Below are 27,576 nucleotides of genomic sequence, written 5' to 3'. Positions count from 1 at the left end.
TCAACAGAAATCAATGTGCCGTCTTAAAAACAAGTGATTCCATGCTAGCGTTGTAAAAATCCGACGTTAAGAACCTGAAGTCCCTGCGATAAATATTCCAACTAGACTCTCGGAGGAGCAATCGTTCACTGGAAACAACCCATTAGACATTGGGTGTTGGGGTTCGAACACGGGGTCCACAAATGTATATCGAGCTGCTGCTTGAATAATTAGATGAGCTTTGCTGTTTTTGCACTCTCGACATGTTTCTAGCTTGTTTTGCATGCACGCTGCGGGCACCTTCTCAGATGTTCACCTGACCATCCCGGGGGTGCTGATCAGAAGTTCAATAGTGCCTTCAGCTGTAGCAAGATGACTGTGCAAGGTCAATAAAAGGCCAGCCTCAAGTTAGAAAAAAAACACACAAAAAACAAGGACTAGCCTGATTCTTAACTCACTAACCTAGCCCTAATCCCCTTTGTAACGCATGTACTGTAACGATAACCCTGCAAACACAATCAATCATAACCTAAAGCTAACGCCCTAACCAAACATTAACCCTATCTAAACTTATCCCATTGGTATCAAACCCCTACCATGAAAAACACAAGCAATTATGATCTAACCCTAACACCCAACTCCAACCCTATAACCTAAACCTAAATGATAGGCAATATGGTATGAACTGAATCATGTCACTGTGATGACATATATCATAATAAATATTTAAGTGTAAAAATGATGATGAAAGTATTTCTGAATGGGATACATAGACCCTTAACGAAGCTAAATTGATTAAAAAAGAAAACAATTATTGTTTCATCAAAGCAAACCCAAAACTAAAACACTGGAATCTATGGTGCACAATATTGTAAACAAACAGAAATGGAAATACTGATATTATAAATACTGTATTTAATAGGCAGTAACATGCTGATTCGTTTTTGGATTTCATACGTGTGGTTTTTCTCTGCAGCTGTTGTATTTTTTTTTTCTTGACACGTAATAATTGACCTACTAATTTGCTGTTCATAGTTACTCTCCACTGCAACGCGGTTCTAGCCAGGCTTCTCTTAAGTGTATTGTACCACCTAAGCACATACTCTTGTGTTTTTCTGCTCTACATGGAGAGGCCATGCTAAGTGCTAAGCTAATGTGCCATTAATAAGCTAATAACATTATCTTAGCACTTAGCATGGCTTCTCCATCTTCTCCTGTTCTCTCTTCTTGTTCGATGTGTCATAAGCTTAAAGGGACACTTGGATAAGATTAACATTGGCACGTATATAATAGGTTTGCATGTAAAAATGACATTAGCACTAAAATGCCCCCCTCAATAGACTCTGTAGTGATTTAAAGGCTTTTTTTGGTGATTGATTTACAACAAATTACCCCACCCCTTTTTGGGGCTGGGCTTGTTATTTTTTCGGTCTCAGCGGTCTACGTCACGGGAGGGAGTCATGCGTGGTAATATTGCTCGCTTTGTCAGTTCTGTTGTCTAAAATGGCGACAGATTGCCACCAAAATGCAAATGCACATTCCTACTCTTGTCCACTTCAACCTGTGAAAGTATAAAAGTGTTCTGCACAATAGTTTGGATTTATTGACATAAAACGTGATCTCATCATGATCACCTCCACAAAATCAAAAATACCGTGGCGATCGCTTCTCCACTTACACAGGCTGAAGCGGAAAAGAGCATGAATGCGCACATGAACCCCGACTGGTTATTTCGGACATTTAGCGACGCTAAACTTGTGTCAACTCTCGGGAGGCAGACGGCGACTGGCAGCGGGCAAGCAATCAGGCAAGCATGGATCTTTATCATTGTATTTTCCTAGGGATGTTGTAGAAGTGACCATTTGAAAATGTGAACACTCGCAGAGGTATATACAGTAGAAATCAAGTGTTGCATACTGATTATTGTGAGGTATCATAAACACGATCAGTGATTAATATCATTAATTATTATATATTATAATATTATTAATTATTATATAATATTATATTATTTCGGAATTAAGTATCCAACGGGTCGCCCTTTGCATTAATCTACTAAACGAGTACCTCTCAGCTTCAAAAAGGCTGTGATCCCTGGTCTACCAAATACGCAGTGCAGCCCTCACACTAACCCATCAAAACCTAACCCCGACAATGAAAAACCTTAACCCCAAAACCCTAGATCACCTAACCCTGACCGATCTAACCCTAAATAGAACCTAAAAACCCTAACCAAACTACATTAACACTCACCCTAAACCAGCTGTGTCAAACTTGTTGTTCAGCCTAACTTGCAGTATAGCATACAGCCTAACTTGATGTAATGTGGGCCGAACCAGTAAAATCATTGCGCTGTTCATATAAATATCGAAAGGTCGTTGTTTTTCCCTTTGATTTAATGCAAATAAATACAAAAACATAAGGAAAACTATTATATTAAATTAAACATAACACTGGTAATTGTGGAATTAGCCATCACTATAATTAAAAAAATGTTGTTTTGAAACACCTTTTGAAATTGTTCAACCCATCAGCGTTTTATCTCGCAATTTTCAGCGTTAAGTCACATAAGTGGTTCCTAAAAAAAAAAAAGATGCATGCAATCTTATTAAAGGCTGAGCCGGACAGGAAAAACTTGGATGTTTTCAACAGCACAAGCTCTAATTATTCCTTGGTTGCCCTTTATAGGGCAAGGGACTATGTTTAGTCACTGAAACGCAAGTGAAAATGACGGAGGCTCTCAATAAAAGGCTTTGGAATAATTAAATATACTGAAAATACAATCACTGACTAAGGGTATCATTACCATAATCAGGGGTGCACATGAAATTTGGGTGTAGTTTTCAAATGTGCACGAGAGGATTTGGTGCTCATTTTTTTCCCCCGACCCATCATGGATGAACTTAAAGATTTACGGCACATCTGAGCAATTTTTTTTTTTCTAATATGTGTAGATATGTCATTTTAATCTATCTGAACTTTTTTTTTCAGTTTTTTTCAGTTTTCAGTTTTTATCTCCTAATTACAAGATACGTATGCCAGCCAGGGTTACACAATGTTAGCAGTTTAAAACTATACAATTTACTGTTTTATAACAATTGACTGTTTTAATAGACATTGAATTTATATTTAACACAATTATGTTGCACGGCAACACAAAAGAATAATATCTCACCACCTCGTCAATGACAAGATGAAATGGGGAGTGGCGCTTGCCACAAGGGCGAGCAACCAATTTGTCTTTCAAAATTGCAGTGGGGGAGCCTGGCTACCAAACATAAATGTCTGTATGCAAAAAATAAAATAAAATAAATAAATAATATGCCCACATGCAAATAGGATCCAATAATCCCGCAATCCTCCATGTAGCATACACATAATTGGTTACAATATAATCATAACATCGCTTGTCAAGCCAATGATACATTGTTTACATCTGCCGGTAGGGTATGCTAGCGAGCGTTACCACTTCTGTTGTGATTCTAGAATGGGTGAAAACATGAGTATTGTGTTGGCTTCTGCACCAAAAAACAACTATATTGCCCCTGAGTTGCATAAAACAGCTTTGAAATACCCCCCAAATGTTGCAAAAAACAAAAACAAAACAAAAAACAAAAAAGAACAAAGGATGTCAGGGTGGACAAACTATTTAACACAGACACAAACCCTCTAATCAAATCTTAGTGGTTCGGTAACTTCCCCTGGCGTAGACACAAGGAGTACACTACGTTTTACATCAAATGTGAAAAAGAAGGCCAAGCGAAGTCGGCCAGGGTCGGGACGGACTACAAGAAAAGGACTGAAGATGTCAGGTACCGGTATATGTGTTTTGATGGTGCTTGCTGCACTGACATATCGATCAACCAATAGAGGAATAGCTCAACCATAGGCGTAACCAGCCCCCAAATTCAACCCAAGCACCCCCAAAAATTATAGCATTTTTAAAACTCTCATGTCCTGAATAAAGGACAGCATATGCTTAAATATGATGGAAAATGCTACATAAAAAATAAAACAAAACAAAAATGTGAACAACGCAGCATCGGAAATACTCCCCTGCTTCGAAATGGTTCAGTCCATTTGATTCCCAGCACCGCTTTCGCCCCCCTCCACGCTCCTCCTTCGCTCGATTCGTTTCACTGAGTCTGTGGAGGCTCCGGAGTATTACGGTGAGAGTATGTTATACAGTGGTTATGTTGAACAACTATTTTACCACCCAATACCATGACATTGTTATCATCAACAGATATTAGTCCTCATTTTAGCTGCATTGAATCGAACGCAACAATGATCATCCTCGCATAATTGTTGCGTGTGTGTAAGCTACGTGTGTGGTTTAGGGTTGCCAACTGTCCCATATTAGCCGGGATGTCACGAATTTTGGGCTAATTTGGTTTGGCCCATACGGGACCTTAAATGTCCCATATATTGACTATCAAATACAGAAAACTGCAATCTACCGATCCTGTAAAATAAGATGCTTTTAGTAAAGGTTTGGATGGCGATCGATTGTCAATAACGACGGACACAAAAGCTCAATGTCTTTTACTTGTATACTTGCTCAAACATACATTGCTGGTTCTTAAACAGTGATAGCACATTACAGCGATCCTAACGGAGACTCTCTGTACTACACATGACAGATCCTATATCAGATAAAGCGTCAATCCCAGAACAAGTGGCAATCACTCCACCTGTCATGTAAGGACTTTTCTCTCGCTGCGCAAAATGACAGAAGACTGCTTGAGTCAGTCAAAAGCCACCAGAAACATCAAAGGAAAAAATAATTTGGTGAGTCACACTCCTCTTATACATTTCAGATTTCTTACACCCGTTTTTTGATGAAAAGAGCCAAATTGTTGTTTCATATGAAGTGAGTCGCTGTCCAGTGAAAAACAGTCTTTTTTTTTCATTTTTTCTTATTTTTACGTGAATGTGGTTTAAGAATTAACGTGAAAATTAGAAAATATCTAATGAATGATCCTAAATCATTTTAAGTGAAATGAAAAAAAAATAAATAAAAAAATTGAACGAGCCAGACACTCTGGGTGCTCAGCACCCCCAAAGCTCTGAACCTAAAATCGCCCCTGAGATCAACCCAAGAAACATTTTGGACCGCTTCCTTATTTAAATGACATTTCCTATTGCACTGCAGGACCAAAACTTCTGAAATCCAAAATAAATAAATAAAAGTGAAAATATAAAATATAATTGAAAAAATTAATTATAATATATATATATATATATATATATATATATATATATATATATATATATATATATGGAAATGCAGTAAGAACAACAAAAAATATATAATCCAAAATAAAACAAAAAATAAATGAAAAATAATAAATGAATAGCAAAACACTGTAAATGTGGAAATAAATACAAAAATAAATATATAAATACAGTTAAATATCATATTTATTTATATTTTATTTTATTTTTTAATTTTCACTTTTAACTTTAAATGCAAACCATTCGCAGCGCAGCTAAGCCCGAGTGCCAGCCATTTTCGACGATGTTGACCCATCTTTGAAGGCCCACAGAATATTGTGTTTTATGACTATATAGACAAAGGACCTCCCAAAGAAAGATAAGACTGTCTTCTCATTAGCAAGTGGCATCCCTGCACCTATGACTTGCAGCATGGGACGCTGTGATCAGCTACCTTGCCCAGCACAGTTCTCTAGGAGTTCTCTTTTTTTGCACCACGGATCGTATTCGTGTAAGGACATATTTTGACGGACCACCAAAGCCGTGGCACCGCGGCACAGAGTTAACTGTCTTGCCAGTGGCTGTTCTGCGATGCGTTCGGCCAACGTCTCATACCGAATGTAGCCGCTAGTTGGGGAGCCAGCCAAGTCAAGCCAACCGTCCCAACAGTTGTTCATAGGCTACAATGCAACGCGCCATGAGGATCAACTTCAATCTGTCTGTCAATGCGGGTGGGCCTGTGCCACTCAGGCCCACCCATGGCTCCGCCTCTGGCATGTTCATGTCATTTCAATGTCATTCCTACTCAAGCACCCTTGAACAGCTGTACGTGTGCAATAAATCAAAACCGGGAGGACTGATTAGACGCCTACGTGACTTTCAATCCACTTCACTGTGTCGCATGAAGTGCATTCATATTTTCATCTTCACGACTACAAAGGCTGGTAAAATACTGTTAATTTGGTCTAAATTTGGGATATCTGTATTGCGGTGTTGATGTCGTTCTGCATGAATGTTATTTGTTTTATTAGAGTTCGTTGATATAGTAAGCTTTGTAAATCCTCTTAGCTTTATGACGCACATTCGTCTGTCAATTCTTGAGCGTCAAGTGCCAAATTCCTCCAACACATTACAAATACAGGGTGTCCTCATTTCACGAACGAGTTCCGTTCCTACACTGGCAATGTAACACGAATTTCTTCATATGTCGGATTTCACAGTGAAAGTCGAAATTTGTGTCAAAATACTTTGTATAAAAAAAGAAAATACATTCAAATGAAAAGCATAAGATGCTATACTTAGCATTACTGCTGAGAAGTGGATGGAGGAAAGGCGAAAAAGGCAAAGATACTGCTGGCGCGCAAACAGACACAATTGAGACACTCTGCGCATGCTCATTGCTCAACCGCAAGGAATGCTGGTCTTTGCAGTACAGGAAGTGCTTGTACGCGGAAGTGCGTTGTTTGGCGCGAAACCCATCGCAAATACACAAGCAGAGGTAAACAAGCTCAGATACGCAGCACAAAAGCACACTTTTGGAGTGAGGAGGAAACCGGCTGCTTCATTCATGTGGTGAGTGACATGAATGTCAAGTGTTTTATTGACATTTGAAAGTAACGAGCGGAAATGACGTCCGTTTGAATCATGCCCCCTTGTGTCGCCGTACACAGTGGGTTATTCAAATGCCAGAGCAACTCTGCCCGCTCAATCATGTAAACGGGTTATTCAGAATGTTTCAGAAATCAGAATTTTGACCTTAACCCGAATATTGACTGCACGTAAATGTAGTCACTATGGTACTGGGGACAAAATGAAGGAGGAGGCACAAGCGTAGTGAAGTCCAAACGTCTTGGGTCGCGTACGTCGTAATATGAGGACTGCCTGTAGTTTGTGTATGTAGATTATGAGGGAATTTTGAGTATCAGGAGATGAGCTATTGTGTCAATACTTTTCTGCCAATGAGGCATCATCACACACACAACATTTGGTCAAGCTTGTTTGGCTGACTTATGAGAATTAAACTTGCAGTCATATTTCATCCATACACAATGACAAAAACTCAATTTTTTCACAGTTTAGCGCGGTCCATCTGACTATAAAACGTAGTTAAATTTTGTTGAAATCAAATAAAATGGCAAAATGGCCACAAAAAACCACAGTCAGACTTTCTATGTCTTTTCAGGGATGGCTTCTTTAGACTTTTGTGTGTGTTTACGCATGAAGAACATGTGTATGTGGTTCGAATTTGGTTACAATCAGTCAGAAGAAGAGTCCAATTTTTTTTCCTGTGTGTTTTCCGATATGGCTTCTTGAGGCTTTTTTTGTGGCTCAACTCATGATAGAATGTAATATCCGTATCATATCGGAAGTGAAAACAGCCCTACTTGAAACCCTGATTTGAAACCTTAACCCTACTTTGAAACCCTAAAATTTATTGAAAGCCCTACTTTGAAACACTAACCAGTCTTGTTAACTTACTTTCAAATTTGTCCTAATGTCCTGGCAGAAAAAATCCCTAATCCAAATTTGAAACCCTAATTTGAAACTAAACATAATTTGAGAAATTACTTTAAATGCTACTTTGAAACCCATGCCCAGACTTCACACCCTAATTTCAGACCCGAACCCTCGTTAAAAGCCCTAACTCAGTCTTGAAATCCTAATTTGAGCCATAATTCAAAACCTTAACCCCTACCAGAAATGCTAATTCCCAGACTTGAAACACGAATTTCGCACCATAATGTGAAACATTAAACATTGTTTGAAACCCCATTTTGAAACACTAACCCTTAAAGCCAGAAGCCAGGTCTCTACCCTAACTTGAAACCATAACTCTAATTTGGGAACTTGGTACTTTCAAACCCTAACCCCTAGTGTGAAACCCGGACTCTAGTTTGAAACCCTAATTTAAAACCCTAAACCTAAATCAAAACCCACGATGAAAACCAAACCGACTCTTTAAAACCCTTAATTTTATGCACCACCAGCCTTGTTTAATGGTGAAAAAGAAGACATTTACTTCCTCAAATAAATTGTCCTAATGTTCTGACACATTAAACACGTAACCCTGGTTTATAATCCTAACCTCTAGTTCAAAACCAAAACTTGAAAACCTAAACCTAATTTGCAAAACGCTTCTTCAAACCCAAACCAAAGCTTGAAGACCTAATTTGAACGCTTCTTTAAACCCAAACCAAAGCTTGACGACCTAATTTGAAACCCTCATTTTAAGAGCCCTCTTTTTTATGGTGACAAAGAAGACATTTATTGTACGTCCTCATGTAAGTTTTGCTGATGTCCTGACACATAAAACCTTATCCTGGAATTGAAACCCAAACAGAGGCTTGAAAACCTGATTTTTGATTTCTGATTTGAAACCCTAATTATACGCACTATAAGCCTTGTTTAATGTTGAAAAAGACATTGACTTACTCAAGTAAATTGTCTCAAGGTCCTGCCACATTAAAAGCCTAACCAAACCTAATCCCTAGTTTGAAACCCTAACCCTAGTTTATGAAATCCTAACTTGAAACTCTAAACATGATTCAAAAAAATAATAATCTACTTTGAAACCCAAACACAAACTTGAAAACCTATATTTAAACCCTCATTTAAAGCACTATGAGTCTTTTTTTAATGGTGAAAAAGAAGACATTTCTTTTCTCAAGTAAGTCTTCATAATGTCCTGAGATCTATTAGCTCATTACCAGCTCAGCTGGTGTAAAATGGTGGCTAACAGAAGCTGAGCATCTCCATTAAGTGCTTGTGCTGTTGTGATGTGGCGGTGCCTTATGTAAGCCAAGCGGAATGAGGGTGGTATGTCATAAACAGGAGGGAAAAAAAATTGGAACATTGTCTCCTCGCCTTGTCGTGTAAACACAATTTCCTTGCTTTTAGTCGCCTGCATGAGTTTCCTCAGTGGCAAACATTTGCATTCTGAGGTGTCTTTCCTCTTCTTCATGTTTGACTTTCTTTTCATTCACGGGTGCCGTGTTCATCTTTTATTGACACGCTCTCACGCAGCAGTCATGTCCTCAGTAGCGCTGTGCTGGAAACTATGCGAAGCTAACTCACTGTGAAAGTGAACTTGATTCAGCAAACACAAGGTTCTAGTTGTTTATTTTGTATTCTACAAGGTGGTGGTTACCATAACAATAACTGGCCGAGGACTTAATTTACAGTCGGCTTTTTTGACTCCTGCATATTATTTAATACCATTTATTTCTTCTAGGCAACGTGCCTAGGATTATTTTGTAACACCCGCATCAGCTCTGCGACCACAACAATAAAGCCATCGCAAAGTTGTTGTTCCACTCTGCGGGCTCTCAGCAGCTTTCCGATGCCATTTGTGACAAAGACGGAAATGGCCGATTTAGGAGCTGATGGATCGCTGCTGAATGACCACAAGAGCCATTGGGGAGAACAATAAGAGCCACTCTCACCATGACCCCCTTTCCAAGTATCATCATCCTTTCATCAAGTCATCACTTCATCCAGTGAATTTCTTGAACAGGAGACAGGAAATGATCATGTGTGGATACAGAGGGAATTGCAAACTGAGCAGCCTCAATAAGGGAGTATTACTTTTAAATTTGTTTGTGCAGTTACTGGAGTGCAACCTCTGAATTTAAACACAATCCATTCAGTGATGCTGTGTGCTTTTCAAGTTGTTTCATTTAATAGGAATTAACAAACAAAAGACTAAACCCAAGACTTAACGCAAGTCCTAACCCAGTTGTTCACTTGTTTTGACACAAATTATTGTGTAGAAGCATGGAGCAACACCTACAAATCTTCACTCCAACCCTTATTGACACTCCAAATGAGTTATCAAAATGGTTCATAAGGCAGGTTTCTGGCATCATACTAATGCTTGATTTATAAATGCCTGCCTCCTAAAACCTTTTGATCTGGTAGAATTTTAAGCAGCTGAGGGGTTGGGGGTTTGTTTAAAACAAACACCTCTTGTTTGTAACATTCATTTGACAGCAAATTAACAAACTGACAGGAATCAGGATCATCGTTATTGGTACCGGTAATTAATTAATACTGCAGCAGGGGGAACATGAATCAGTTGTACTTCTTCCAACTCCTTTTCAGGCATGTTGAAGAGGTGCTAAGAGAGATGTAGGAGGTGTATTAAAAGCAGAGCTGGACACTTGTCCCTTTTCTGCCGGTCGCACCCTTCCGGCCTCGGCCCTCCGTCCTTATTCATAAAAATTAACGTCCCCTTCCCCCGCCCCACCAATCCCCCCCCCCCCCCGCCTCCGACCCCGTCGTTTTAAAGCGGTTCCGTCCACCCCCCCACCGAAAAAAAGGCATCTGTGCATGACGCGCCGCGGGAGCGATGCTAACGCTAGAGGTTTATTTAAAGCTCATAGCTGGCTAATTTATTGCTCACTACTTACTTCCACTGGGAGCCCCGGTGGGAATGAACGCTGTGCATTGCACGCATTCGGTCCGCAAGGGGGGCGAGTGTCGTCCACTAGATTGCGATGTTGAAACTTTTTTTTGTTTTGCCAGTTGTCTTCTACCAAGCAAAGCTCTCCCTCTCCAATGTGCGCAAATGAAGCGGCTTCGACATTCAGGTTTCAAATTTCCCACGATCAAACGCCAGCGCTCTTTCTTCTTCATCTTATTTTTCTTCTCCTTTCTTTTCTTCTCCTCCACCGTGCAGACCGAACGTATGCAGTGCACAGCATTCCCGCAGTGTAACATATTTAGTTGCCAATTGATATTTTCCTTTTGTATATTAATTTTGATTTTTTCTAACATGCTACAATATTGTGTTGTGAGTATATAGAGTATTTATTTTTATCCTTTTTAAGTATTTGTTTCTTTTGGGGTTGGTTTGCAACGGCACATTTACGGAGCGAAGAAGAATGAGAGCGAGAGAGGTGAATTAGAGCGAGGTTGTTCAACTTCATTGAAGACGCAAGGAAACACTGTCCTGCTGTGTCGGTTGTTTAAGTAGGGAAGACGCCGGAAGAAGTGCATGAACTCGACCTTGATGAACTCGACGTGCTCGTGTCATTCGCGAACACGTCACTGCGGCAGTGCTGCGCGCAGTTTGACTTTATACTCACGCACATTCGCACAAACAACATGAGTTTTAAAAATGTGTTTCAATTGCATTCCAAGTCGGGGGGGTCGCTTCAAAAGGACAGCGACAACAATGGATCTCGTGAATGCTACAACAAAGGGACCTAGATGACTAGACGATGCATTTAATTGTGTTGCGAAAACAATCTGGAAGGTGGCGGCGAGGGTGGTATGTGAGAGTGTAGCTTCTTTACACACACATACATGACATAACACCCACGGCGCTTCCAAACTAGTTAGCTTCGCAGCAGCAACAAGCTGAGTGGTAGATCCTCTCTTCCATGACAACAATTAAACTGCCAGGCCGAGCCGGGGCAAACTGTAACATGTCATCGCAACATGTGACATAATGGAACGATCACGAGAGTGAATGCGCGTAGTGTCGTAGACAATTTCTGACGTGTACGCGGCATGTGTTGCAGACCTGCCGCCAACATGTCTGACAGCACAATGCGTCGGTCACGTGATGCATTGCGGCAGTTGTCGCCCACACCGATGCCAGAGTATAAAGAAGCTCAACCCATTAAGCCTGGGAGCGCATAACCGTGTTTCTACCGCTAGAGCCTGGAGCGCTGTTGCGTCTTTCTACCTTTCAAACCGGGAAAGCGGATACGTCACTGTCCTTTTTTAATCAAATTCTCCATCTTTTAGCCAATTTAATGCATCAGAATATACACGTGATGGTGTCGCGAGACCGCGGAGGATGTCGTGGAATTTTTTCCAGCCGTAGGTAGGCGAATGGCAGACGCCGTCGATCGCCGGGAGCTTTGATTAAAGTAAATAACAGCAGTGCTATATAGGTAGGGTTGCCAACTTTCTCACTCCTAAATAAGGGGACAGGTGCACGGTGGTGTGAGCATGATGTATGAATTTTTTTTCTAATTTTCACATTAATGCTGAAACCAAAAATGGGCGTCCGTCCAGGACGGAGGGACGGACTGTTCCGCCCCCAGGATGGACTGCCCTGCTCTGATTAATAGGTGTCTACCTATATCATTTATACTATTTTGTTTATGTGCTTTCTGACATATCTGAAATGAATTGAACAAAGTAAGGAAGAACCCCGATCCTCTAAACCCAAACGTAACCCTTAACTGCAACTCCCAAGCGTCCAACACCAACCTCTCTAAGGGCAATGCTAAACCCTAACAAACCCCAACCCCTCCGAACTAACACCAGCCACAAACATTGACTCTCAAAACCCAAAGGCTAACCAACCCCGCAGGAACCTCTCGAACCTCAACCGTAACTCCTGACACTGGTCCCCAAAACCAAACCTTAATCCTCAAAGTGCAACTTGAATTCCTAACCACAACCCCTAACCCCAACCTTCTAAATCCATCCGCTCACCAACCGCAACCCTGTTAAATCCAACCCTTTCCCCTAACCCTAACCCCTAGTCCCAACCCTAGACCCCTTACCCCAGTTGAAATCATTGACTGAGGTATAAATATGAGGCAAAATGATCCGTGGAAGTGTCTGTTGATGGTATACAGTGGGAAAAAGCGAATGTTTTTTTCCCATCATGGCAGTTTTAGGAGAGGAAGCATCAGATCAGTGCGGTATCCAAACTGCACTGACAGCCTAACGATGACAAACAGCAATCGCTTGTGACGCGCTACAAGACGTTTGGAGACAGAATGGCTGCTGCCGCCACGAGGCGGGTGCGACGCACCAGATAGCTCCCTCTCAAGTCTACTCAACAGCTTTAAAGCGCAGTTTTCTCTCCTCTCTTTGTACAAATGTCCGCTTTTGTGCTTTCACCCGCTGACTGGTGACATTAAATAAACCCCTGGGGTCCTGCCACGGATTTAGTGTATTAGCTCTCTTGCAGTGTTTCTCAACTAATATTGAGACAACACGTAACCCCAGACATGACAGACAGGAGGGTGGTGTGTGTGTCTGTGTGTCAGGGGGGTGGTTAAATTAAGCCCACAATATAGAAATAATGTGCACAAAACGCAAAATTGTGGCCACAAAAAAACTATTTCACGCAAGTATATCTAATTTTGTCTACAAATGAATATTTTTTGCATGGGTTCTGCACAAAATTCTAATTTGTTGGTTGTGGGTAGGTGGTGTGCACATGTAAAGACTTTGTGGCCACAAATGAGTAGTTTGTGCGCAAGTCATACCTAATGTGAGGCCAAATATTCAAATCATTCACCTGAAGATCTTCTGGGACACCTGGGTAAGCAAATGCAGCAAACCTTAGCTATAAACTAATGTTCATGTCCCTCATTATGTCTAGTGCTGCGTAAGACAAGGCACATATTTTTCCATTACAAAACTCTCAAAGCACAAACTCCCAAACAAAAATGTCTAAAAAAAACCACATAAAAAACAAAACTCAAAAAGGTTGAAGGCAAAAGGTCAGCGGCTCCTCGAGCGGCAGCAGGTTCTTAATCTCTGGCTGCAAAGGATGCTGGGAGAAAAGCCCAGCAAGAATCCCTCAGCCCCCAGTGCGTGACCTCAGGCGAGAGCTCGATATTCGAAGTCATGTCTCATTCAAGCGTGGACATTTTTCTCAAGTTTTTTTCCACTGTGTTTTCACTGGGTGTTATTTATTTTTGTGTTTATTTCTATTGTCCATGGTGGTTATTTTCATAATTAACATAAGAGAGGAAATATGACAATCATGACAGATACATTTCTTGTCCTTTTATTTTTACACTGAAAATGTTTTTGTTTAATTTACTCAATTTTATTTTGTCAAATGGTTGGACCTAATAAAATCATCTGGATCCAGATATATTTTGTGTAGTAGACTATACAGCTACTAAAAAAAATTACCTGGATCCAGATGATTTTATTTTGTACAATCACGAAGAAATAAAACTGAGTAAATTCAACACATACTGTTTTTAATGTATTGCAAGGTGGCGTTTATCCTGAATACCTGGAGAGATAAGCGATCTTATTAATCATAACACGTACAATGTGCCTCTTTTCAATAACAGGCAGGCCTAGTCGTTGTCTTGGTAAAGCGGCCATCAAGCCTCCGTAGTCTTTATTTAGGAAAACCTAAATAGGGTGTGACCTCTTTAAAGCGGAAGTCAACCCAAACATATTTTTTTCAAGAATATGTTCTCTGCAAGCCCACTAGTTGAAACAAGGCATTCTGATAAATATTGTGTTTGTGCAATAAGAGTTAATCCACCTGTTTTTAGCCATCTCTGGGCGGCCATTTTGCCTCTTCTGTCAACTGAAAATGACATTACAACTGCTCGGCTCTCAGGTAACGACCAATCACGGCTGACCTGTTTTCTGAAGCTCAGCCGTGATTGGTCGTTACCTCAGCCCCGAGCAGTCGTGATGTCATTTTCAGTCGACAAAAGTGACAAAATGGCCGCCCCCTGTGATGGCTAAGAAGGGGGGGATTTTGCAACTTAACTCATGTTCCACAAACGCAATATTAATCAGAATGCCATGTTTCAACTGGTGGGCCTGCTGGGAATATATTCTTGAAAAAAATGTGTTTGGGGTTGATTTCCACTTCAAGTCATCGCAATAAAAGCGAGCATAAGAGAACACTGCATCCATATGCGTGCAGAGCAGAGACAACCCTCTGTATGTTTATATTTAACAATGCAGAGAATGTCTACGAGATAGAAGCAATGATGCTATCACTGCAAGGCAAGATCAGAGGACATAATGTCGGGAATGCGAAACAGTTTGCGTGGTGACAAAGATGGGGAACCTTTTGTTTTCTTTTTTCTTTTTTTTCAAACAAAACATTTGCAAACTGAACACTGCAATAACCGTAAAAAGACTCAGTGGATTTCCAGTCATGTTATTTAAAACACGGGTTTCCTGAAAAAAAGGACAATAATTTGCAAACACGCAGGTTAAAGCCGCCCGCAGGTATAAATGTGAGTCACACTTGTTCAGATGCAGCCATGTCGCATCAGCCATGCGACATGGGTGAGGTCGTGCATCACCTCTCAGCACCTTACCACGCCATGCCGGCTCTGAGTGGACACAGCACATGAGTGGGCTGACAAGCCGGAGACAAAAATTATAAAAGCAGCCTTCATTACTCCTTCTAAATGATGGGTTGCAAAGCTCGCTATTTAGGACCAAGGTGAAGCCTTTCTTTAATTTAGCTCCACTCATTCAAATGCTCCGCAAGGTTATCGGCAAGCAGATACTGTTCACTCCATCACACAACAAATTTAATGATGTCCTCATCGTGCACAAACGATGTGGTCAAGGTTAGTCGTCATTGAAACTGAGTTTAATAGGTTGGTAGCGAAAACCTCAAGACAATTCATACAAAATAATTAGCATGCATTACTAACAATTAATATGAGTTTGAATTTGATTAGTTAATTCTGAACACAGCCACATTACCAGTTATAAGAGGGTGTGCATAGGCCTGTCACGATAACAAATTTTTTTAGGACCATATATTTTCAGAGAAACTGTCACAATAAACGATATCATTGATGTTTTTTTAACGCCACTTATATGACAATATTAAAAGAAAATTATTCAAGTAAATCCTTTTTAAGAGCAATTAACTTTTTATTGTATTATTTAAGACTACAGTAATACCTTGTTTATTGCGGTTAATGGGGACCAGAACCCCCCCGCGAAAAGTGAAAACTGCAAGGTAAAGGTTGACTTTGTTTTTATTTCTAATTTCATGTTATATTTATTTTTATTTTTTATTTCAGGGGCATATACGCCTCTATTACGCCGTTGCGAACCCCCGACATAGTTTCCACTCCTCTAAATACATATTACACAACAAATTGAAGGTTAAAATGCAAAATGAATACCATATAGTCACCCATACCAAGCTGCATGCTGTGGGAGGAATGTTCGCTGCAAGCCCAGCAGCGGATGATTACGACGGAACGCTGGTTAAGAACTACGTTAAAGTTTGAAGTTTTATCCTAAAATTAACTTACCTTATCTAGAATCCCGTGGTGAATTTTAGCCAAAGGTGCAATCCTGGTCTATTAATGCACTTTTAAATCCTAATTGTTGTACAAAGCGAAAGAGTCTCATTACTTCTGCTCTTGGTGCTATTGCTGCTTCTTCATTGTCGTTGTCTTCTCTCTTCTTTTCAGACGATTCTTTTAAGCCGACTACGAAGAAGCTCTGTCACCGGCAGTAAACATGGCAACTTTGGCTTTGCACAATAACATCAACAAGGACCTTTGTATAAAATGCAACGCAGGATTCTAGTTAAGGTAAACTGTTTTAAGACACACTTGAACATTTTATTTGCCAATGTTTGGTCGTCCTTATGCTTGTCTGTGGCTGAGCGCACTCTGCTCGCAACTTTTGAACACAGCTGTTTATTATCCGCTTATCTGGATTTACTCTGACTAACTAAACGGCACATCTGAATTACATTATGAGTTTTCCAACAGAACGTTGTTCAAAAATTCCGTTCATTTATTAGCATGGACGAGACTGGTGGTCAGTGGTGGTCTTCTATTTATGTGGCTGCAGTTTGCTGAGACATTTTTCCAGACCCCACACTGTGCCCCTATCTTATAGGAGCATAGTTTAGGACTTGTTTTTCCCCTTCTTCTTCCTTTTGTTTTTCTCTTCTAAGAAAAACAGTTCTTTGTGCGGCTATTTTAAAACTTCACCAGCTTGAAACCCAAGCCCTGGTTTGAAACCTTAACACCTTTGCTCAAAACTCTATACTAGACTTGGCAGCCTAATTTGAAGCCAAGCCCTGGTTTAAAACAATGAACCCTCGGCCTGAAACTCTAATCATTGTTTCAAACTGTAGCCATGGCTTAAATCCCTCATTTCAAACCGGGTTGTGTTAAAATGACACATGCATACTATCACGCTTCAGACCCTCACTGCTTCACAACAAAGCCAACATCACTTCACACTGGATTCCTTGCAGTGGAAGGGAAATATGAGATGGTGGCAGTAGCGCACCATTAAGATGCCAACTGCAGCTTAAACAGTTTGCTAAGTGCCAATAGAGCTCACAGAAGAACAACAACAAGAAAGGAAAATGCATCAAGGTACAATCAATCGTGCTCTGTGCTCGCATTTTCGTTTCGTTTTGTTTTTCTCTTCTTCGGGTTCAATCTAGTGTTGTTCCGATACCAATATTGGTATCGGGGAGTATCCCGATACCACATTAAAACACTGGTATCGGTATCTGCGAGTACTTACAAATAACGTGCAGATGCCATTTCCCAATGCTGCACTAGTAAAGAACGTTGAATGCAGCTCTTTGTATCTTGCTCCCTGCTGCTTTTTCATGGGGTGAAAAAGTGGGGTACAGGAGATATAATGTCGGTGATATGTAACTAGTTCAACATAGAAACTCCAGTTAGAGCGAATGTTGAAAGAGGCAGAACCAAAGTGGCCAGGCTCAATACGTTAAACCTGATGCAACATTTGAGAACGAAACATCTGAACGAGCACCAAGAGTGTGCGGCGGCTGCGGCTGCGGCAGCGAGCGTTAACAAAGGGAATTGACCGCAACAACAAACCCTGCTCAATTTACATTGAATGCAGCGCCTTGTAGCTTGCTCATTCACGACACTGGTGTGTGGTGACTGTTCAGTATTAGCCGTCGCTATTGGCCCAGAGCGGACACGCTTAACCAATGGCGGGGCTGCTTTTTTATGTTGAGAGAAAAAAAAAAACAGTGAGGTACAGGAGAAATAATGTCGGCGGCGATATGGAACGAGTACAACAGCTAAGTACAAAATTAGCGGTGCAAAAGTTGCAAGAGGTGGAACTTATTTTTTCCTGTTTCACAAAGGTTTTTAAGTCTGACCAAGCCATGATAGCAATGGTTTTACATCCAAGTGAGTATGCAGTCCTTTAGAATTACAAGAAAAAAATGCTCATATATATCTTTTTTCAAAAGTCTGGTATCGGTACAGTATCGGCATCGGCCGATACCCATAGCTGGGTATTGGAATCGGTATCGGGGCCCATAAATGGCATCGGAACAACACTAGTTCAAACTTACATGAATTTCCTTGCTCGGTACTACTGTCGATGTGCAGTGACAATGACTTTCAATTTCAGTTTCCATTTATGTCTCTTAACTTTGTGTGACTATACAACGACATGTGTCGGAAAATTTTGCTTCAACTTTGTTAATTCTCTCTGGTTCAACCATATTCACACCGTCTATGCATGTGTGTGTATGTCTGTTTGAGTCTCACCTCCCACGGCAGCCGGCAAGATGGCTGACAGGAGAGGCAAAGCAGCAGCATGATTGAATGTTGATGACATTTATTCAAACAAACATGCATGTAAATAACAATTTGAACAGAGGTGTGTAAACATTTTATATCTACCACACCCTTTCATCTGCAAAAAAAACAAAAAACAAAATCTTTGTGTAGCTATTTTAAAACATCACCTGACCACATATGTGTGTCTTCTTGAGTCGACATGAACACAATAATCTTTTAACGCTTTACCATTAGTTTTCATTGATTCGGCCAGTCCTTAAATAGTTTTAATAAGCATTGGCCAATGATTACAATGAAGGAGAAGACAGAAGCCAAACTAACGTCACTGGGCCCAACAATGACGTCAGTGGTGAGTCAACATTTGTTTCGTCCCAGCAGCAACAACAAAAGCTGCCACTCTTGTTTGGACTAAAATCCCTAAAGCAACTATAATATTTATTTTTCATTTCAGCTTTCAGAACACCGACATCGGTGGCAGGGGCAGCAGATGGGAGTTAATGCTCTATGATGTGCAGTCAAAAATGTAATAGGGAAAAAAAGGCCAGGGGGTGATGTCATATTCTGTATATGTACCTGATAATGCATAATGTACAGAGCTGCATGCGCATGCATATTTAAACCCCACATTTATAATATATCATGAAAAATATTGTTGTGTGCTTGGAATTTGAAAAGCAAAGACCGGATTGCCACTAAGATGCTGTTTTTGCAATGCTACGCTAGTTTTAGAAGTGCACATGAAACGCTGTCTCCACTGATTACCGGCGCTACAACATCTGAGTCGGCCCAGCAGGCGCGCAGCGACCGCGCCAGAGCGCCACACCACGCCGCCTGTTTGATGCCCGCAGAGTGCCGACCTTTTGATCTAATTTTAGCGGAGCACCTCACCCTTCGCTCAAATGCTCTCGATAACACTAGCACATCCACAGCGGTAAGGCGAAAAATCGTCGGTTTGTGCTGGGAGGGGCGGTGAGGATCGAATGCATTGGAGGTACTGTAAAAGGTTGATTTGCAGTCCCAGCAAGAACTGTGAATAAAGGCACCGTTAAACTAGTTGCACAGTGTGTTTAGACCATTGGTTCTGGAATCGTTTGGATCCGCGGGGACCCCCTACAAGGAATAAATGCTTTCAATGACCCCCGCTTAATAGCACATGCAACCCTAAATGCCATAAGACTTTAAAAAGTAGAATATCTTTGTGAAAAAAGGTCATCCCTTTCACGTTAGAAATGAGTTAAGCTTCCGTTTCAGAAGGCTAGAAATTGACAATACTTGGATGGTTGCCTTTCAAACTGTCATTGAATTTTGTGAGGTATCGGACTGGGTAGTTGAGGTGGAATATGAAACGAGTTGAAATTCATTTTCAAATATGAAACCTGTTCAACTTGCCTGCTACCCTGCTAGACACAAACCTCGTACGACCACCTTTAAAATGTCATGGAATGTCTGATGTTTTACTCAAGAATTGTGCTGATTTTGAATGGCATCTTAGACAATAAGGTAACTGAGTTGAAGTGAGAAGAAACATCTGTTAATGTTCCTCTATAGGACCATCCATTAGGGCTTCCACTACTCGCTTAAATGCTACGAGCTGCTCCGTCAGCTGCTCTCAAACACTCGAGCGTTGTTTAATTGCTCGTTTAAGTCCGACGCTGCTCGATGGGAACGGCGCTGCCCCTCTGTCGTCGCAAGCAATTGCGCTGTGTCCCCGTCCCCAGTCCTCATTCCATCTGCTGTTTCTGTGTCACCAAAGATCTTACCCGTCGCCTCGCTGAGTTCAAATATTCGCTTTGCGCTCTTTCAAACAAGAGCTTACCAACACATGGAAATAATTGAGTCTCAGCGGGGCCGGCGGCAAAGAAGAGCATGGTGAGGCGAGGGGGGAGCATACAGAGGAAGTGATCAAATGTGGCCTTGAGCCAAGCGCCTTTGTAGATGGTCTTTGTGTTGCCATTGATCCGGAGGCGGATACACCAGAGGAATACATTATTTATGGGCTTCTGCTTTTTTTTTTCCTGTTCCCTATCCTGTCGACAGTTGAAAGTAGCCAGTCTCTAAAAGGTAATGGGATCAGAAGGGTGTCGCCGCGGTTAAAAAAGGAAATGAGGGCCACTGAGGAGGAGGCCCAAAGGCGATGGACGACAGCTTTTTATCTCAAGTCCTCGACCTCACTGTACACAACACGCTTTTGTTGCGGGCACGTTAAGTTCGCTCGCGATGGGATAAACCTTAAAAAGTTCAAACTGTCATGGCCAGGAGACACATTCTATTTGATAGAAGACTGTGGGCACGAAGAAAATGGAGCGATGCTGCCCAGTGGAGACTGTGGAGCTGTACAACAGGAGGGCGAGCTAATGTTAGCATGTGTATATATTGTTGAAACTAGTTCAACTTAGTTCTGACATTTTGAAGTGAGGTCCACTTCCCTCTCCGTATTTTGAGAGAAAGTGAAGTTGAAGTCAAATTTGGTCCAAAACTTCAAAATAAGAAAACTGAAAAAAAAATAAAAATATTGAACACATCGGTTAAAACAACAATAGTGAAGAACATGGGACTAAACCACGGACAGCGAGACAACCAATCAAGCAGAGAGTGCAAAGAAGAAATTCACAGTGTACAGAGCTAAGCTACAAACAGCTGGGCAGGCTAACACTAGCCTGTATTTAAAGTAGTTCAACTTCATTTTTAGTACTTAAGAGCAAGGGAGGTTTGAGGCAAATTTCATCCAAGAGGAGATTGCGGAGTTGTGTGTTCACTATGTCTGGAAACACTGTGAACTCTAACTACTTCAGGACAACAGCAAGGCTTTAATGTCCCTCAAGGGGAAACTCAATTTTATACTTGCACAAAGACCTTTATTCACTCCTGCTATTTCTGTTGTTTTTATGATTTTTGAACAATCATTGTAATCATTCTATCCAAACACACGCGCACACGGGAATTTAATGTAATGAATGTTGCCGCTCCACTTGTGTCAGTCACGTTCAAACAGCGCGGATTCAACTTTGTCACTCAAATGCGTCCTCTTTCATCTGCTTTGCTCATGACTTCACTGATCCAAGTCACGCTGATGGAAACACAGCAACGTTATAAAAGAAACATCACTTATTAACGCGGAGGCATAACTTGTTAATAATAGTATTAATAATGATAATGATAGTTTATAACAAGTGAACTTTCAACATTGCAACACGATGCAATGTTTTCTGCAAGGATGACCCGCTACTGAAATAAGTATTTTCTCTTCCAAGTTAAGATTTCAATTGCGACAACTGGCTTTTAAATGTATGCTTGTAGAATTTGTCCACCAGATGGTGCTACTTTTTTTCCCATTCAAAGCATGCTGCACACTCAACCAGTTTGAAACCCAAGCCCTGGCTTGAGACTTTAACACCTTAGCTCAAAACTCTATACTAGACTTGGCAGCCTAATTTGAAACCAAGCCCCGGTTTGAAACCCTGAACCCTCGGCTTGAAACTCTAATCCTGGTTTCAAACTGTATCCATGGCTTGAATCCCTCATTTCAAACCGGGTTGTGTTAAAATGACACGAATACTATTGCGCTTCAGACCCCCACTGCTTCACAACATAGCCACCGTCACTTCACACTGGATTCCTTGCGGTAGAAGGACAATATGAAATGGTGGCAGAGTGCACCAGTTTAAGCAGTTTGCCAAGTGCCAAGTGTTTTTCCTATTCTGAGGTTGGAAATGTCCCATTTTCCTGGAATGCATCTAATGCAATTTTGTCTTAGTGTCCAGTATGTGAACCACAGTTTATATTCCCTGGAGCTACACACATGCATGTTTGCGCGAGCGCCCACACACACACACACACACACACACACACACACACACACACACACACACACCAAACTATATTTAATCTCTCTACAGTAGCTATACATAAAGGCCCTGCAGGTTTCGACCAGAAGATGGAGCTGGACAAGTTGACCTCCCCCCGAGGTGGTTCTTAGACTGCTGACCCCCACCCTCCCCAAACTCTTTCATCCATCTAGAAAATAGCTGCTAGTGCTGAACAAATTGAGGAGCTAACAGAGGATCTAATTAAAGCTCATTGATTTTGCATTCAGGAGGCGTGACGGCGACACGCGTTGACAAGAGCAGTGGCTCGTGTTTACTCGTGATGAAGGTCAATGAGCGGCGTGCTGTATTGTGATTATATATGTATAGCTGGATGTCATTAGAACATTTGAAACACTAACCCTGGCTCAAGACCCTCATTTGGAACCGCAATGCAAAACAGAAACTGTAATTTGAAACCCTAACCCAGTGGTTTTCAAACTGGGGCGTGTGTGACGTTATGAAGGGGGCGTGGGGGGTGGATGCTAACATGAAACCTTTTCATTATTAAGTTATGCTACGTGCAGGGCGAAGGCGCGCTCAGTATGACCATCAGCATGTTTCCATATAGTCAGTGCGGTATGCATGGCCAGGCGCGGTTGCGTGACTGCAGCGCGTTTTTTGCTCCTTCGCCCATTCCACCTGCGAGGGTGCTGCAAAAAAAGTTTGTGAATCACCGCCCTAACCCAAGTCTGAAACTTTCATTTGAAACACAAATCCTGGTTTGAAACCCTATTGCAGGTTCAAAACCTTACTTCGAAAGTATAAACATGGCTTAGAAGCATATTTTGAAACCCTAACCCAAGTTTAAGAGCCTAGCTTGAAACAATCATTTTACACCCTAAACCTGTCACACGGACGGATGCACGGTTGTGCAAGCGCAAGGTGGTCTCCAATTTACCTGGCAATGTCATGTCCCGCGAGGCTATTTCTGTTTCTGCAATGTCAAGCATGGTATTTTCGAGCGAACTGCGCTCCGATGGGCCTGTTTGCAAATGAGGGATGCCGCCGCGATTGGCCAGGAAAATGCTACCTTTCATCCCACAATGGCACAAATGCCTCGTTACGCCCAATTCTCCCTGTGCAAAGTCTAGCAAAATACCAAGAAAAAGAAAACCCCACCCATTGGCACATTTGTTTTGTGCTACACTTACACTGGGAATGAAAATATGCCCCCCTGCCTCTAATTTGAAACTCCATTCCAGGCTTGAAACCCTAATTTGAAGGACACAACTTTGTTTGGAACCCTAAATTCAAACCCAACTCTTACTTGAAACCCGACTTTGAAAAGCTAATTTGTCTGCGCCCCCCTCACTCGCATATGAAACCCCATCCCAACTTGGAACCCTAGCTCATGTTTGAGTAGCTACACCGGAGTGGAACATTTCTTGTCTTTGTCTATTTAGCCAGAACAGTAAGTCACATTGTATTGGAGTGGCGCCGAAGGTGACAGAAGGTGCGAGTGAGACAAAATCCATTGATGAGTCCGTTTGCTATACTCGAACATCAAGGAAAGCGCCACTTCTTCATCAATAGTGAGTGGAGTTGGGCTCCAGTGAACACTCAGCCCCGAGATGGGGAGTCACAGATCCAAAACGTCAATCAGATGAGACCTGATTGAGATCAATGAGTCTGGCAGCCAACAGGAAAGTTGATTACAACACATTCGCTTATGTCCTTATTCTCGTCCTGCTACTTGCAAAAACAAACTTCTGTGTGCTTGCGCTGGTCTTTTCATTAAGTACACCTGCACAAGGACAGTCAAAACCCTAATTTGGACCATGAATTTCAAGTTTAACTTGAAACCATGATTGAAACCCTAACCCGGGTTTGAAATCCTAATTTGAAATGCTGACGCCAACCAGGGTTATTATAGTTTTGGAATTTTAATTCATAAATACTTTTTATTTCGTTTTGAGTTTTAGGTGGCTTTGTTAGTTTTTATTAGTTTTAGTTTTTTCTAAAAGACTTACTTTTTTTTTTTATTTACTTGTGTTGATGAAAAAAAACACCATGATAGGTAATTGTGTTGTATAAATTCAACACAAAATATTTTAAAACATTTTGATAATACAGGGTACAGTTTAACAGTCCACAGACTGAATTAAGAAGTGCAGTGCATAACACAGCATCTAAAGTTAAAGCTAGCTAAAGTTAAAGTTCCCTGTAATTATAGTTAGTTTTTTTTAGTTTTATAAACGTAAAATGTAGTTTCAGTTCGTTTTCGTCTTTTTAAAAGCATTACCGTTTTTATTTTATGTCCTTAAAGAAAATGTTTTTTTCAATTTTACTTTTAGTTATTTCATTTGTTTTTGTTAAAATAACCTTGATGCCAACAATTGTTCGAAATCCCTATCCCGGCTCAAAACCCAAATTTTAAATGTTAACCATTACTTGAAATTACACCCAAGCCCAGAATTGATACCGTAATTTGCCGAGCTGGGCATTTTACTAAAAATTGAGCGTCCGTTATTCATCATCCGTCTGCAGCGTGGGTACCCTTCCGTCATCCGTCATTGTTTTTTTTCCGGGAGGAACCTATAGGCCGGTCCACCTCTGATTTTAAACAGGCTTCCGTCGGTCAGCGATTCCGACTGCAAACTTCAATAGCACCCACCCCCAGCTGGCCGATATTTGAACTGATAGTGATTCACAGTGACTCTCTGTGCCATGGAAGACTGTTCACAGCCTGGACCCTCCCTCAAATCTGTCCCCCCAACCAAAAACAACTCACTATTGTTCCTCGTCCATCGAAGCCTAAAAATAAGCTTCCGACTACGCTTAGTCCGTTTTTTTTTTAATTTTGCCCATCATTCGTCAAATCAGCAAATGGGCAAACGGGCGTCCATCATAGGTGGATAGACAGACCGGTCCGTCACATAGACGGAATGCCCAGCTCTAACCCTAATTTGAAATCTTAACATGATTGAAACCCTCACCCAGGCTTGAAACTCTTATTTGAAATGCTGACGCCAACCAATGTTTGAAGTCCTAGCCTAGGCTCAAAACCATATTTTAAATTTTAACATCAAATTGAAACACAAACCATTGATTCACACCCCCCAAAACCAAGACTGGAACACTAACTTAAAACCCAGAGCTGGGCACTTGACTCTTTTTTGCCGGTCTGTCCTCCGTCCGCGACCGTCCTTAATTTCATAAACATTATCATCCTCCGACCCCGTCCGTTCTCGTCCTTTTCAAGCGTGCTTCTGTCCTTGCATTCTGTCAGTCCCTGTTTACCCTGTCTGGAATCCCTACTTTGAAACCATAACCAATGTTTAAAACCATAACCATAACCAAGTCTTAAATGCACTGCTTCAAAAGCCTAACCCAGGTTTGAAATCCAAATTGGAAACATCAATACGTCTTTGAAACCCTAGCCCAGATTTGAAAACCTAATTTGAAACTCCAACACTTTTATGAAACCCAAATTTGAAACCCTAGCCCTAGCTTAAAAGCCTAATTTAAAACCCTAACCTAGGGTTGAAACCCTCATTTCAAACCCTAACCCAGGCCATTTTAACAGCCTTTCGTCAGGTTTGTTCAGTATGAATTGAGTTTAGACTGCTGACTCTGCACTATTAACTTGTTTGTCTTAATGAAGGTCAAAGTAACCATACAAAGCGTCTGCTTTTAAATACCTGAGGGGCTCTTTCTCTCCCCTTTTTTTTGCAGCAGCGTCACCCCCTCGACCTCCACTAATGCTTCTTGTCCGCACTCGCACAAAGGAGACCCGTTGCCCTCAGCAGAAACGCCAGGGGAGGTCGCGCTTTATCGCGACAACAGCCACCAGGCCCGTGTTTCGCAGAGACGGCCCAGTGGCCCCACAGCCCTTTTTCACTCCTCACAGAAGACCCTCCAGCCCACCCGCCTAAAAGAGCCCCTGGCTGACAGTAGCACTCAGCACACATCCGCCAGATGCATGGTGGATACGACCAATAGAGGGCCCAAGCAATGCAGGCCCCTTCTCCAGTAGCTCACTGCAGTAGATGACTAACCAAAATTCTCATGCTAAATAAAGCAAAGATTGGCATTGGTCAATATAGAAATAAATAGTAACATTGGTGTTAAATGTCAATACATTACATATTTTGATAAAAAAAACAGGATAATGTTACCAACATTTTATGAATTGGAAAAAAAAATATGCGTTTACATTTTTTAATACATGGATTTGATATTTTTATTGAGAGCAATGAATAGATTTAAAGGGAAAGTCATCCCAAAAATGTTCTTTACAATAATAAGTTCTATGCAGTCCTAAACTGGGTTGTCTAACTGGGTGTCTAAACACACATTCTGATTAATATTGCATTTGTGGAATATGAGTTAAGCTGTCAAATCCACCCATGTTTGTCCATCTCAGCGGGCGGCCATTTTGCCACTTGCTGTCGACTGAAAATGACATCACAGTTGCCTGGGGCTTAGGTTACAACCAATCATGGCTCAGCTTCATAGAAAAAGGTGAATATAAAATATATACCATATCTACTGTCAAAATGAGATCGTAATGATTTACAAATGTTACAGTAACTGAAATCTTTTATTTTATATATTAAAAGAATAAGACAAGGAAATATGCATTGTTAACATTTTTAAAAGGATTTCAGTTTTCATCCATCCATCCATCCATCCATTGTCTACACCGCTTATGTGGTTAAAAAATAAATAAAAGCTACTCCACTACCGATAAGTGTCTATTGACACCACCGTTGCTGCTTGATCTTCCATTGTGCTTTGTCTGAAATGTCTTACTTTGATGAAGGCAGCACAAGACCAACGCCCATCCCTGCTAATTTGACTAAATCCAGCACACAAGCAAACGCACTCTGGCATATTTCTATAACGCTAATACTAATGAACAGCCTGTGATGAGTGAGTGAGCACGTCTCATAAACGACACATCTGCTGGAGCATATTGCGGCAGTGGTCTCGCGGGGGCCGATTCAAAAGTGGGACCGAGTGTAAATTTTTCCACATCCAGTTCCAGCTGACCCAACAGAGTCAATTGCAATTAAACACACTGCAACCTCAAATATGGTGGAATGATTGGATGCAATGATGCTACATATTCTGAGATCATATGTATAAGACTCCTGTTAAGGTTTCACTTGATACATCACTGGTCCCAACTGTAGGCAAAGGTCTTTGCAGAGAGAAAATAAAACTTGAATTTGAAACCCAGTCTTTGTCTCTGTGGCCATTGATTATTT

General features: G+C 41.2%; 1 protein-coding gene and 1 long non-coding RNA gene across 3 annotated transcripts in view; one reads left to right on the top strand and one right to left on the bottom strand.

The window, feature by feature from the left end:
• Positions 1-27,576, bottom strand: part of lingo2 (leucine rich repeat and Ig domain containing 2) — a 298,342-nt gene that overhangs the window by 265,306 nt on the left and 5,460 nt on the right. The window lies entirely within an intron of this gene.
• On the top strand, positions 6,702-27,406 carry LOC147151951 (uncharacterized). Its single transcript, XR_015085709.1, has 3 exons — positions 6,702-6,768; positions 16,377-16,499; positions 26,039-27,406. It is a non-coding gene; the product is annotated as an uncharacterized LOC147151951 (long non-coding RNA).

The sequence above is a fragment of the Filicampus tigris genome, chromosome 2, assembly GCF_054856515.1.
Source record: "Filicampus tigris isolate MCC_2025a chromosome 2, RoL_Ftig_1.0, whole genome shotgun sequence".
Classification (NCBI taxonomy): domain Eukaryota; kingdom Metazoa; phylum Chordata; class Actinopteri; order Syngnathiformes; family Syngnathidae; genus Filicampus; species Filicampus tigris.
Note: the sequence above shows the minus strand (reverse complement) of the source record. Positions and strands in the feature narration are given on the sequence as shown.